Raw genomic sequence first — 12,160 nt, 5'->3', positions numbered from 1 at the left:
ACAAAATCAACACTCCACATTCAAAGTTTCCATTGAAATCAAATATTTAAAATAAAATGAGGTTCACATCTAGACAGACCTACAAGCTAAACAAGCAGTTTTCCCCTTCTTATAATCTCTCCCAGGTGGTTTTGCTGTTTTTCCTACTCTCCAGTCCTCTCCAGGCACACAACAACATTCTCCTATACTGCTTCATCTTATTTGGCATTCTGTGTAGGCAGTGCAGTACGATCCTCTCAGCTCTGCCTCCATCCAGGCCTCTCTGGAGATGACTGCTCATCTAGAGGGCTGTATAGGCCTTCCTAACACAGTGAATACATAATGTGAATTCCAACAGCCTCTTCCTCATGGAATCCACATTAAACTCATAAAAGCACTGATTTCCACAGACATTAGAATACTAGCATAATAATAAAAAATCTAATTTCTCTGTTCTCTGATTGGCTATCTCAGAGCTTCAATTACATTTGAAAGCATCACCTTGTTCCTTCAGACACAATCAATGATCAAAAAAAAAGCTATCAATCTGTATTTAATTTGGGGGTCTTTTCCAAGTGCCATTTTAAGGTTTCTGCTCCCAAATGACTGCTGCTGCTACTGCATGCTGTTTGAATATTACTAGTCCTTGCAAGGACTAAGAATAAAAATTAAATATTTTGCATAACAAAAGTGTTCTCACTAGTAAGACCCAAGATTTCATTACCTACAAAATTAAAAATAATATAAAGAAATAGATCAGGATGAATTAAAACTTTGATTTCCCAGGCATACAGCAAAAATACAGCAATCAAGGAATAAAACACTCCAGACAGTGCATACTGGTATGATTACTGCATGCCTCTTGTGGTACTCTAAAACTTACAATTTTTAGCTTGAACCACCCAAGAAGAAGAATTAGTTCATCAGCATTGCCTGTGAAGTCAGCATGACTTTTTTTCTTTTTCTTTTTCTTTTTCTTTTTCTTTTTCTTTTTCTTTTTCTTTTTCTTTTTCTTTTTTCTTTTTCTTTTTATTGTGAAGGGATGTCATAAAACCATAAAACATATTTTTGTAAAACTAGACATTGATAAGGGCATAGTGGTTTGAAATTACCTGTTTAAAGAAATAAAGAACTAATCAGGAAGACATTGAATGTCCAAGATGGGACTTCTAATGTGAGAGATCACCCTAATGTACTCCAAATGTGAGCTAATTGCAATCTCCGACAGAACAAGTCTGAGTTGGACTCAGTTCAGGAAAGGAGAGCTCTCTCAGGAGTGTACCTGAACTCCTGCTTAGTCTTGAGTAGAAAAACAGGTCCCCAATCTTTCCAAGAATAAAATTTAAAGCTCTGTTACCCAACAGGATTTCAAATGGCAATACACATTTGTGTTTGTGGTATTAGGCCGTACTTGCCTTCAGAGTCTTTACTCTCAGTGCTTAGACTTTTAGATTAGAGGAGAAAGGAATGATGATAGGATAGAAAGAAGGAGAGACACAATAAAGCTTAGAAAACCCCTTTTGACCTCCAGGATCATCTCCTGCTTCTTCCAGATTGCTCTGGGCACTTCCAGCTGCTCTCAATATGACCTTAGTTCTCAACAGCTGTAGGGAGCAGAACACAAAATACTTCATATGCAAGTACAGGAGCGAATGTGAAAGTAAAGAAATCATTTGTCTCAGAGTCAAATAGTTCTTGATAGCATTTGGTACAGCTGCATTACACCAGAAGTAGTGCAACAAATGCAACAGCAAAAATATCAGGCACTTCTCATTCACCAAAACCTATCAATTTAATAAAAGAAAAGGAAAATGGCAATTGCCCCTGCAAATCTCTTTTCATAGTGGGTTGATAAAAGTTAAATAAAGGCTTTGCTGAATTAAACTCAACCATCAAGTGACAAAGGCTGTCCTGGCCTGTCCATGATTATCAGCATTACTTGGTTTTCTATTCTCGCTGGCAGAAATTACAGTCTACTTCAATCTGCAATTATTTTCCACATGATGAGCTTCAAAGAAAAACCCAAAGTGATATAAATCAATTAGATATCAGCATAAAAAGAAATTTTCAGTATCTTAATATTTATTAAATTTGCACTCTAAGCAGGAAATTGGAGTTATATGATAAAGAAACTGAGAGTCAGGTAAGCTAAGAACCTTGTTCAGCCTTCACGTCCCTGGACAACTTGTTCCAGTGTTTGACAACCATTTTGGTTAATAACCTAATTCCCTATCTAAACCTCCCCTGGCACAACTTTACACCATTTCTTCCCATCCTCTCACTTATTACCTGAGATCCCTACCTGGCTACAACCTCCTTTCATGCAGTTGTAGAGAGTGATAGGTCTCTCCTGAGCCTCCTTTTCTCCAGACTAAATAATCACAGCTCCCTCAACCATTCCTTGTACGACTTGTCTTCCAGACCCTCCACCAGCTCTGTTTCTTTTCTCTGGACATGCTCCAGCACCTCAAAGTCTTTTTTTTTGTAGTAAGGGGCCCAGAACTGAACACAGTTCTTGAGGTGTGGCCTCACCAGTGCTGAGCACAGAGGAATGACCATTGCCTGCTCCTGCTGGCCACACCATTGCTGATACAAGCCAGGATGCCATTGGCCTTCTTGGCCACCTGGGCAAGCTGGATCATGTTCAGCTGCTGTTGACCAGCACCCTCAGGTCCTTTTCCACTGGACAGCTTTTCAGCCACTCTGTCCCCAGCCTGCAGCACTGCATTGGCTTGTTGTGACCTCAGTGCAGGACACAGCACTTAACCTTGTGGAATCTCTTACAACTAGCCTTGGTCCATTGATCCAGCCCATCTAGACCCTTCTGGCCCTCCAGATGCAGGGATAAGGATTAAGGAATGTATACAGGGGCAACAAAAAGGTTTTATTTTTTATAGTTGTATTGTTCACAACATTACAAGGGTGGGTCCATGGGATTCTCATGCTTTCATGTAACACTGAATAGAAAGAGAGGGGTATATTTGGGTTTCCCCTCCTTCTTCATCAAATTAAAGATTCCAGCCTCTACAGCTCCATGCAGTCACTCTTTAAATTTTTCAGGCAACGAAACTGCATTACATTAATTATATCCATATTCATGCTTCCTTTGATCTTAGGATACAAAATTAACAGGTATATCAGAGAATGGGCAGCAACTTGAATTAACCAGCAATATACAAATAATGAAATTCAAGGCTGGTTCAAACAAGCCAATTACTATAAGCTATCACACAAGTTAACATTATGTACAAATAAATAAGGAACCACCTTCAACTGTCCACAGTCATGATCATCAGAAAATGGACAACAGCTATGTTATGGGTGGGTTCAAATGAATGTTGGTATGTGTCCTGTTAAACAATTTTCTTTGGTAGCATTCACATGCATGAACCACAAAAAGACTGATGTAAGTGCAGTGATGGTACATCCAAATTGTGTTTTCTCCTAGGAGACTGCAATCTGTTACTGATGATCTGTTGAGAAAATCTGCCATCACCAGCAGGGTACTTTCATCAGAGGACAGGACACAAAGGGACATGCAGCTCTGCAGAACATTTCATTATAAGAGAAGAAAATAATAGAAGTTTCAAGGTGTTCTGAAAAGGATAACTAATGGGAATTCTGATGCAAATACTGTATGGATTGACAAATGCACTAGTCAAAAACGCCCTCAGCTCACCCCTCATCATATTAGGTACTCTGGCTTCACAAGTAAGAAAGCCTGTTGGGGAAACAGCTGGACTCTTCTTACTCCATCTGACTCTCACTTTCTTTATCATAAGACTCCAACACAAGGTTCAGTTACCACATTTCAGTGAAATAAAGTGCCTCAGATGAGCTGCCAGAACAGGCCAGGAGCAACTTCCAAACTCTATCTTGCAGCAGTTAATTGTGTCCACTTGAACATCTTTTACGGAATCACAGAATATTTTGAGTTGGAAGGGACCTACAAGGACTATCTCTTAAATAAATGGCCCATACAGGAATTGAGCCCACAACCATGGCACAATTAGCACTATGCTCTGACCAGCTGAGCAAACCTTCATCACAGTTTGAGGGCATCTTCATCACAGTTTGAGGGCGTTTTTCAGTTTGCATTTGTGATGGGCTGGGAATACTTCCCAAAATGGGTGCTGCCATTCAGCTGATGGGATATGCAAGCACTGTAACTTCATCCAGCTTGAGTCCTGGAAGCTCTAGGACATGACCATCACTCAGTTGCAAAAACCCCAACAAATTGTGATTACTGGACTCAAAGGTTATAGGAAAAGAAGATTATAAATGAAAAGCAAAAACAGAGGTAATCTCAATGTGTATGTGAAGCAAGAGTACTACAAGGAAAAAAATAGTGTATTCAGACCATTTATTTTTTTGTACAGCAGCATCCCAAGGAGATTCCCACTTCCACATCTCAGATTAAGGATGCTGAACTAGTTGCAACACCAGCAAAATAGAGACTAAAAAGAAGAGTACTTTTCTCAGGGGTAAAATAAGCCTTCTGTGCAGTAGATACCTATTTTAAATGAAATGAAAAATGAGGCCTTTGACAGGATTATAGTGGCCTAGGTGTAAAAAAGGCTGTTGGTCCTGCTAGAGAGAGATATTAGAAAACTGCATTCTCCAGCACACAATCACTTAGTCAGTATGTATGTAGGTACAAACTGTAAACATGTCAACAATGAATTAAGAAATTGACTGAGAAAATCCCCCATCTGTTGTTTCTCTTTCACCATTGTCTCTTTACATGCTGCAAGATTAAAAAGTTGCAAGTCTTTTGCTGTAAGGAATTTAATTAAAATTCTGGTTTGAAATAATTTAGCTGCACTATCATTATCTTGCAATTACTCTGTTTAATCCGTACTGTGTTAACTAACCACAGATGTTTCCCTTGGCTCATCAGTGATTCTTTCTGAACTTATGTTCCTCTTCAGAAGAGCTGAACCCTTCCTGGAAAGCAGAGCAGAATTTCCATTTATCATGTTTTTCTCCAAGAAAGTGTTGCTGTTGATAAGTATCAGAGAACTTGACTGTTTGAACACCACATGTTCCTGCTCTTTGCTCTGAAATTATGTATTTTTCTAAACCAAAGCTTGGTTTCATTGATGATAACTTCAATTCAAAAAGCGGATCTAAACTGGCAAAGATTGCATGACAAAGATAAGTATTTTATAGCTTCTTATGGCATCTTTCAGGATGGGATCTTAGACCTTAAACCATTTATGCTTACTTAAACTTCACCCTTCTGTGAGGGAACAAACATCTTAAAGATGAATAAATGAATACAAAAAAACATTTACTGTCCATGGGATATGTGCAGCTTGAAAAGAAAACCAGTGAGATTGTGACAATTTGAGGAAAAATATCTATTTTTAAATGTGTAATCCTGACCTTGCAGCATTTAGCAAGACTATTTAATGCGAACATATTTTCTTTTAATCACACACTGGTTTCAACCCATAAATAGTCAACATCCAACTTGAGAAAAGGATTTCTTAAAAAGCATTCTTAAAATAAATGCACCGTTTGCAGTCTCACTTGTTTGCCTCATTCTTTGGTTAATCAGAGGAAGACAAAGGATTCTTCAGACTTAAAAGGAAAACATGGATGAAAAAAAAGTTGAAGAATTCTTTGCAGTCACCCACATCTATTCCAAACTGGCTTTTCCCCATGTAACCTTATACTTTTGATATATTGATATATTGTTTATAAATTTACATATCCTCACAAAAGGTACAGAAAGTACAAGTGAAGTAATTTTTCAATTTAACAGCAAGATCTGATCGTTAATGAGCCTTACCCTCATAAGCAGTCAAGTCTATCGTTAACTATCTCCAAGGAAATAGAAGTTTGTTGCCAGCTGTTGATGTTACTTGCTATCAAGTTGACTAATGAGAATCAAGTGCAAATAAATACACCCCAGTACTGGAAAAGAACAAGAACTATATCTTTCTTTTCCTCTAAATAAAATATGTCAATGAGAAAAAGAAAAAAAAAAAAAGAAGGAAAGGGAGATTTGAAAAAGGAGAAAAGTTTGTAGTATAAACAGTCATTCTCACATGTCATGGCAGAAATTATTACTACAACACTACAATTGTATTTTCTTACACCAGAATACAGTGGGAGAGCATGCTGGCAATTAGTGATAGGGTATACATTCTTAAGTTTCTACTTAAAATCCAAATGTCATTCCATTCATAAACACTGGCAGAAAATGGGATAAAGGCAATACATGCTGACAAAACAAGATCATGCCACACTAGTGTACTTTCCAAAGGAGGGAGGAAGTTGCACTTTATCATAAAGCATATATTGGGTTTTGTTAGTTATTTGTTAGTTATAATGTTAACATTCAGGCATTGAGAAATACAATACAGTGAAATTATTATAGGCTACATTAACTTGTTCATGTTGTCATGGGAAAATAGAACATGTATGGGTTTGTTAGCAAGGACTTAAGGTACCACCCACAAAATAAAGAAGAAACCATTTCCTTATAAACAACGTAGGAATCGATTGCTTCAGCTGACAGCTGCAGGTGGGATTGGAGAGAATTTAGTGTCAAACTAGTGTAAAGGGATGTCAGATCTTTACTGAGAACAGAACTTGTAGCTACTGTCTGAAAACCTGATTAATCAGCCTGTTAAATGATTCTATAATTTGCAAAAAATCCTGTCTCTGATGAAAGAGTAAGATGAGGTGATGCCTTGACATTAGATTAAAATAATGTGAGTGAATTCAACTGGCCATATCAATTCAGTTTTCCTAGTGAAAATCTGGGCCAACGTCACTGAGTTTTGGAAAGTTATATTTACATAACCAAGAGCTGCTGGCTGCCTACCTATGACTTAGGAGGCATGTCATAGGTAGGCAAACAGTCCATTATTTCTATCATTCACTGACATCATAAACCATAGGCTTCAACTCATAGCAGAGACTAGTTTAAAATTTCACTTTATAAATAGAAACAAATGACAAATATTCTATTGCAAATATTAATGTGGATTTTTTTTTTATCTACAAGTGATGATCTCAAAAGAGGGATTCATTAAAGAACCCATTTTCAGCTTTCTCCAGTCCAAATGCTTCTTAGAAAAATGGTCCTCAAAGCTTCTATCTCCTCAGGGTCTCTCAAGGGGTATATCTTTATGCACCATGTACCAGGTTTTTACTGCTCCTGAAAAAGGAATTTGCAGTTTTGTGATGAGTAGCCCAACATTCCATTCTTATATAATATATCAATTAAGGCACTTGATATAAAACTTGCAGCTCTGTCTTTTGGCTGAGTACCTGCTTAGAGCCCAAAGGCCCTCAAAAGGACAGAAATACTTCTTTGAAGTAACTTTCAGTATTTGAAGTTGCTGTCAACACATGCTGAAGTTTTTTTCTCACTGCTTTATCCCTAGCAAGTATAAAGGGCCTTAAAGTCATCAAGTGGAAGACTCAAAACAAACAAAAAGAGAGAGTTCATACACAAAATGTGTAAGTTACAACACTGCTTGACACAGGATAGTGACAGCCAGAAATGTACATAGGTATAAAAAGACACTGACATGTACATTGGCAAGAATTTCACAAGGGGTATTAAACACAGAGAAAACATTTCTGCCTCAGGAAGTCCCTGTGCCACAAGCCATTGTCAGCTGGGACTTTTCTCAGAACAATTTTCACTGTATCATTCTTCTAATCTTATCTTTTTTTCCTAGACATTTGCTTGAGACCATTGTTCAAGACAAGAGAGTGACCTAGTACAGCCTCAGTTCTCTGATGTCCATTGGCTTGTTTTCATATACAAAGCATAAAATGGGATTTAAATCAACAAATACTGGAATAGATGCTTATGTCATGGTCTGCTTCTCCTCTCTTCCCAAGACTTATCTGTTCTGTAGATCAAGTGAGATACCTTCTAAGTCCAGACTCTTCAGTTTCTGGTCTTTCTTTCCTTAGAAGGAATTAAGAGGGAGGTCAAGCCCTCTTCTCTCTTGGTTATGTAACTGTCTTTAAATGTTTACCAAGATATGGCTTATCTCTGGCAGTTTTTTCCTTCATTTGCTCTTCTTACAGCCCAGTGTTTAACTAAACAAAGAGCCCAACAGTCATCCCAACTGTCACGTCAACACAGTGTACTCATTAACTATTTTTGCAGCTCCTCATCCATCACTGTGGATATTAGAGCTTGACCTGGACACAGAAGTCATTGTCTTTAAGGACAAGCATCTGTGTGGTTTCATGCTCATTCAGCTGTGTGGGTTTGAAGTGATGATAAGCACAGCTGGGCTTATTTAAATGTGAAAGATTCTAATCTAAAACACACTTCAAATACGTAGGTTCAGATCTATATTTTTAAGAAGTGCAATTAACTACTAAAAATGGGCTAGCAAAGGAAGTAAGGGACTGTCTGTTTCCTGGGAACTTTATGGCTAGTTAGCTGGGAATGGTTTAATCAAACATGTGAGATACACATGTCACTTGCATCACAGGAGGAAAGTGCTGAAGGGGGTAAGAAGATTGATGCTTTATGCTCTACCACATGTGACATTAAAATGATCCATTCTGGCCTATATAAGATATCTCAATTTCAAAATCATATTCTAGTGGAGCAACCATCCCTCTAGTGTTTCCATTTTAAGCCTGATGACTTGGATCATTCATAGACCTTGTTAAATTTTCCATTAGATTACATAAATTGGTAAAACCAAATATGAAATAAGAGAAAAGGTAGGACAGTCTTTCCATTTTGCTTTTATTTATCTCTTTCATAGTTTTTTTTATCTCCTATTAAATCCTGACCTGATAATAAATTTATCATTTAAAAAGTAGTGTCTGGTCTGCTTTTTATACATGAGTCCAAAGATTTTTCTTTTTGAGCTTCCACAATAATTTTTTAAAATATTTTCTAGTGATTTGTTATTTACTTGCCCTACAATTGTTCATTCAAACACTGCAGTGTTCATGAATTTTCAAGCAGCAGCTGTAACCATATTTAATATCAGAAACAATACATGTAATTATAGATGTATTTTTACCAATAAAATCCCTCTTCACTACCTGTCAAGTTCAATAAAATAATGCAATTCTGCAGATAATTCAACATGTGAAGTTTCTAAGTGTATTTTTCTTGTATTGGGAAGCTGCCTATGATAAAACAAATGAAAAAAACATGTTTTGTTTTGTTTTTTTTTTTCCATTTTAGTGTAAGTGGAAACAGTGTTTGCACCTGCAACACTGCACAATATTTGTTCTTTAAACTTTCACATGAGGAGGGAGATCATCCTTCCTCAGCTAAGGGAGTGCTCCAGCTAACCCAACTAGAACTAACTGCACTGGATTGGGCAGGAGTGGGACACAGCTCCATATCCCAGTGTCTGGTGTATTCCAGGCACCCAGGACTGGACTGGGAAAGGGACAAGTCATGTGCCAATTAGCAGAAAAATTTGAGAAGGCTAGAATTCCAGAGGGAGTAAAAAACTGAAAATGGCACCATGAACAGAATAAATAGGGCATAATGGAAATAGAGGCACAAGTTGGGTTTTAATAGCAGGTTATGAGATTTATTTAGATGTCACTAAAATTAAATATTATTTTTCATTTTGAAGAGAAGGATTATATGTACGTTTGTTCTACAAACCAAAAAGAAAACAAAATTTACACACTCATCAAAGCGTAGTATCCAAAGGAATCCCAACCTAAAACTGTTTTCTTACTTTCTACTGTTAAATAGATTGTATTTTTCCTAAAACTGTGAAAAAACAAATATTTCACAATGTCCCTAGTGGAAAATGCTTAATGCAAATAGGTCCTTGAAATGCAATCTAGTTCAATGGCAGATATTCCAAAACAGTCATGTATTGAAAAATATGTTTATACCTACTCTGCAATGATGTACAGATAATAAATGTGATTTACTTCTGTATTTTATTAAATCTTAAGTATTCATAGATGAAGCCATGCTGTGCACATTTCTCATTACAAAATTACCTTTTAGGGAAAAGCATTTTTCCTTTGTACAGCCAAGAGGGGACATCTTGGCACAGCAAAAGAACTGGAGAAGCACTGATTTGCTATTCATCCATACACTTAACAGTAATAACTGTTTTCTGACAACAAGCTCCTTGCCAGACATGCCTCTTCTTGTGAATCTGACCTGTGCTTTTTAACCCATTGTACTAAATTCAATCCTGAGCAAAGCTCACTGGCCCGTGCACTGACATGCTGGGGTTTGATTTGCTTGCTCTTAGGGCAGAATTTCTGATCCATTGGCTCAAACAGTGCTCCCCACCGAAGTGAGAAACTCAGCCTGGTGAGAAACTCAGTTCCTGGTCAGCACACATGACACGAGGGCAGTGGAGACTGGGACAAGGGGATGGATCCTCAGCTGGTGTGTCATTGCAGCTGCTGTGCCCTGGCTGCAGGGATTCACCACACGAGTCACCAGGCACCATGTCTGCAAGGCTGCAGAAACAGAAAGCCCTGGTCAAAAACACATCTACAGCCTTCTCCTGCAGAGCTCTGTTGTGCTGATGACAGTCACTCAGGAGTGTCCCTGCCCCAGGGCTGGTGGCCTGCTGCCACAGTCCCTTAGGGGTGTACATATGCTCCCCCACAGCAGCACTCTATTCTGATTCCAAAATACACCAGCTGAGGGGCCCATGGCTCCTCCAGCTGCTCAGAGTTGTGGCACACACTGGGGTGTTCATGCTGGTCCCAGAACCATCTGTGGTGGGCACAGGGCAGTCCATGGCCCCAACAGCCTCATGCTGCCCACACCCTGCCACTCATTGCCAGCAAAGCATCTGTAGAATGGCCAAACTGAAGAACAAAATAAAAGTGACACTTTCCTGATGGCAGGATCAAGCAAAGGAGTGTAGGTGTCCCATGATCAGCCAGCTCAGGGACATGGTTCTTCCACAGTCACCCAGCTCCTGCTGTGTTTTTGGAAGGACTCTCCAGGCTTATTCAGTGGTTCCAGCTGATGCTCCATGGCCTCAGGAGGGATTACTGAGAACTATTAATGGGTTTTGATAATCTGGAAATTAATTACTTAGTAATATAATTTATTGCTAAACTAGGACTGAAACTATGTTGTCGTGGCTTGGTGTACAGTACTCCGAAGCTGCCAATGTCACTGACACATGATGTCATCTTCTAGGCCAGAGGGAAGCTTTCAAAAGTAGGCTCTGAAATAACAATTTTTATTTTAATAATTCATCACAGGTTTCTTCATGGTCAAGAATGCCTATTGTGAATGATCACATTGTGGGGATAATTAGAACAATATGAAATAAATGGGATGAGTAAATGTGTTTTTCTAATAAAAATCAGAATTGAACAAGGAATACTCTTTTGTGACTGGGTTTCTACATACAGCAAGGGTGTTTACAGCAGTATGCATGGGTTGTGATTCAACCTTAATCTAAGTTTCTGTCTGGATCATACTCTGCATCAATAGGAATTATAGTTTGAATACCAGTCCTGTATTTAATTCCAAAACCAGTGGAGTTGTGTGTTTGTTTACATATTTTGATCCAAGATAAAATCTCAATGACAGTAAATAAACAGTGTCATGAAATCACTATTTACTTATCACGGCTAAAAGAATTCATTTGTGTTGAACTGTTTTTCTAAAAGGGTTTTTAAGGGTTTTGTGGGTTGGTTTTATTTTTTTTTCTGTTGGTTTCTTTATTTTTTCACAAGTATTTTAACTTTATTGCCATGTTACTGAAAATGCCGGCTTTGCAGTGAATACTTCTCTCACTTGTGTCCTCCTGTGTAACAGACTTTTCGTTAGTAAACACACTTTGAAAGTAAGGGTTCCAAGTACTGGTATTTGCTTACAATCTCACCTTTGGAGAAAATATTTATTGGGGTAGGGCATCCTGTGGAAATTTTCTTTTCTCCTTCCATAAAATATATTCGTTTAATAGTTTTACTCTACTATTTTGTTCTGCTATTTTTATAGGGCAATTATTGCATATAGATACATAATGAGAATATATACCAGGAAGAAGGAAAACTTGCTTAAACTGTAACAACATTAGTGGTACCCCAGGACAACTGGGTATGACTGAGTTATGAAATTTGAAAATAACCTTAGCTTCAAAATTTTAACCATCAGAAAATCAAGGTTGTACTTATTTTTGCAGTAAATGATGGGGGTCAAAAAGCCAAATTTATTTGAAGACAC

This window comes from Vidua chalybeata, chromosome 1 (genome assembly GCF_026979565.1).
Source record: "Vidua chalybeata isolate OUT-0048 chromosome 1, bVidCha1 merged haplotype, whole genome shotgun sequence".
NCBI classification, from domain to species: Eukaryota; Metazoa; Chordata; class Aves; order Passeriformes; family Viduidae; genus Vidua; species Vidua chalybeata.
This window is presented reverse-complemented; position numbering follows the sequence as displayed.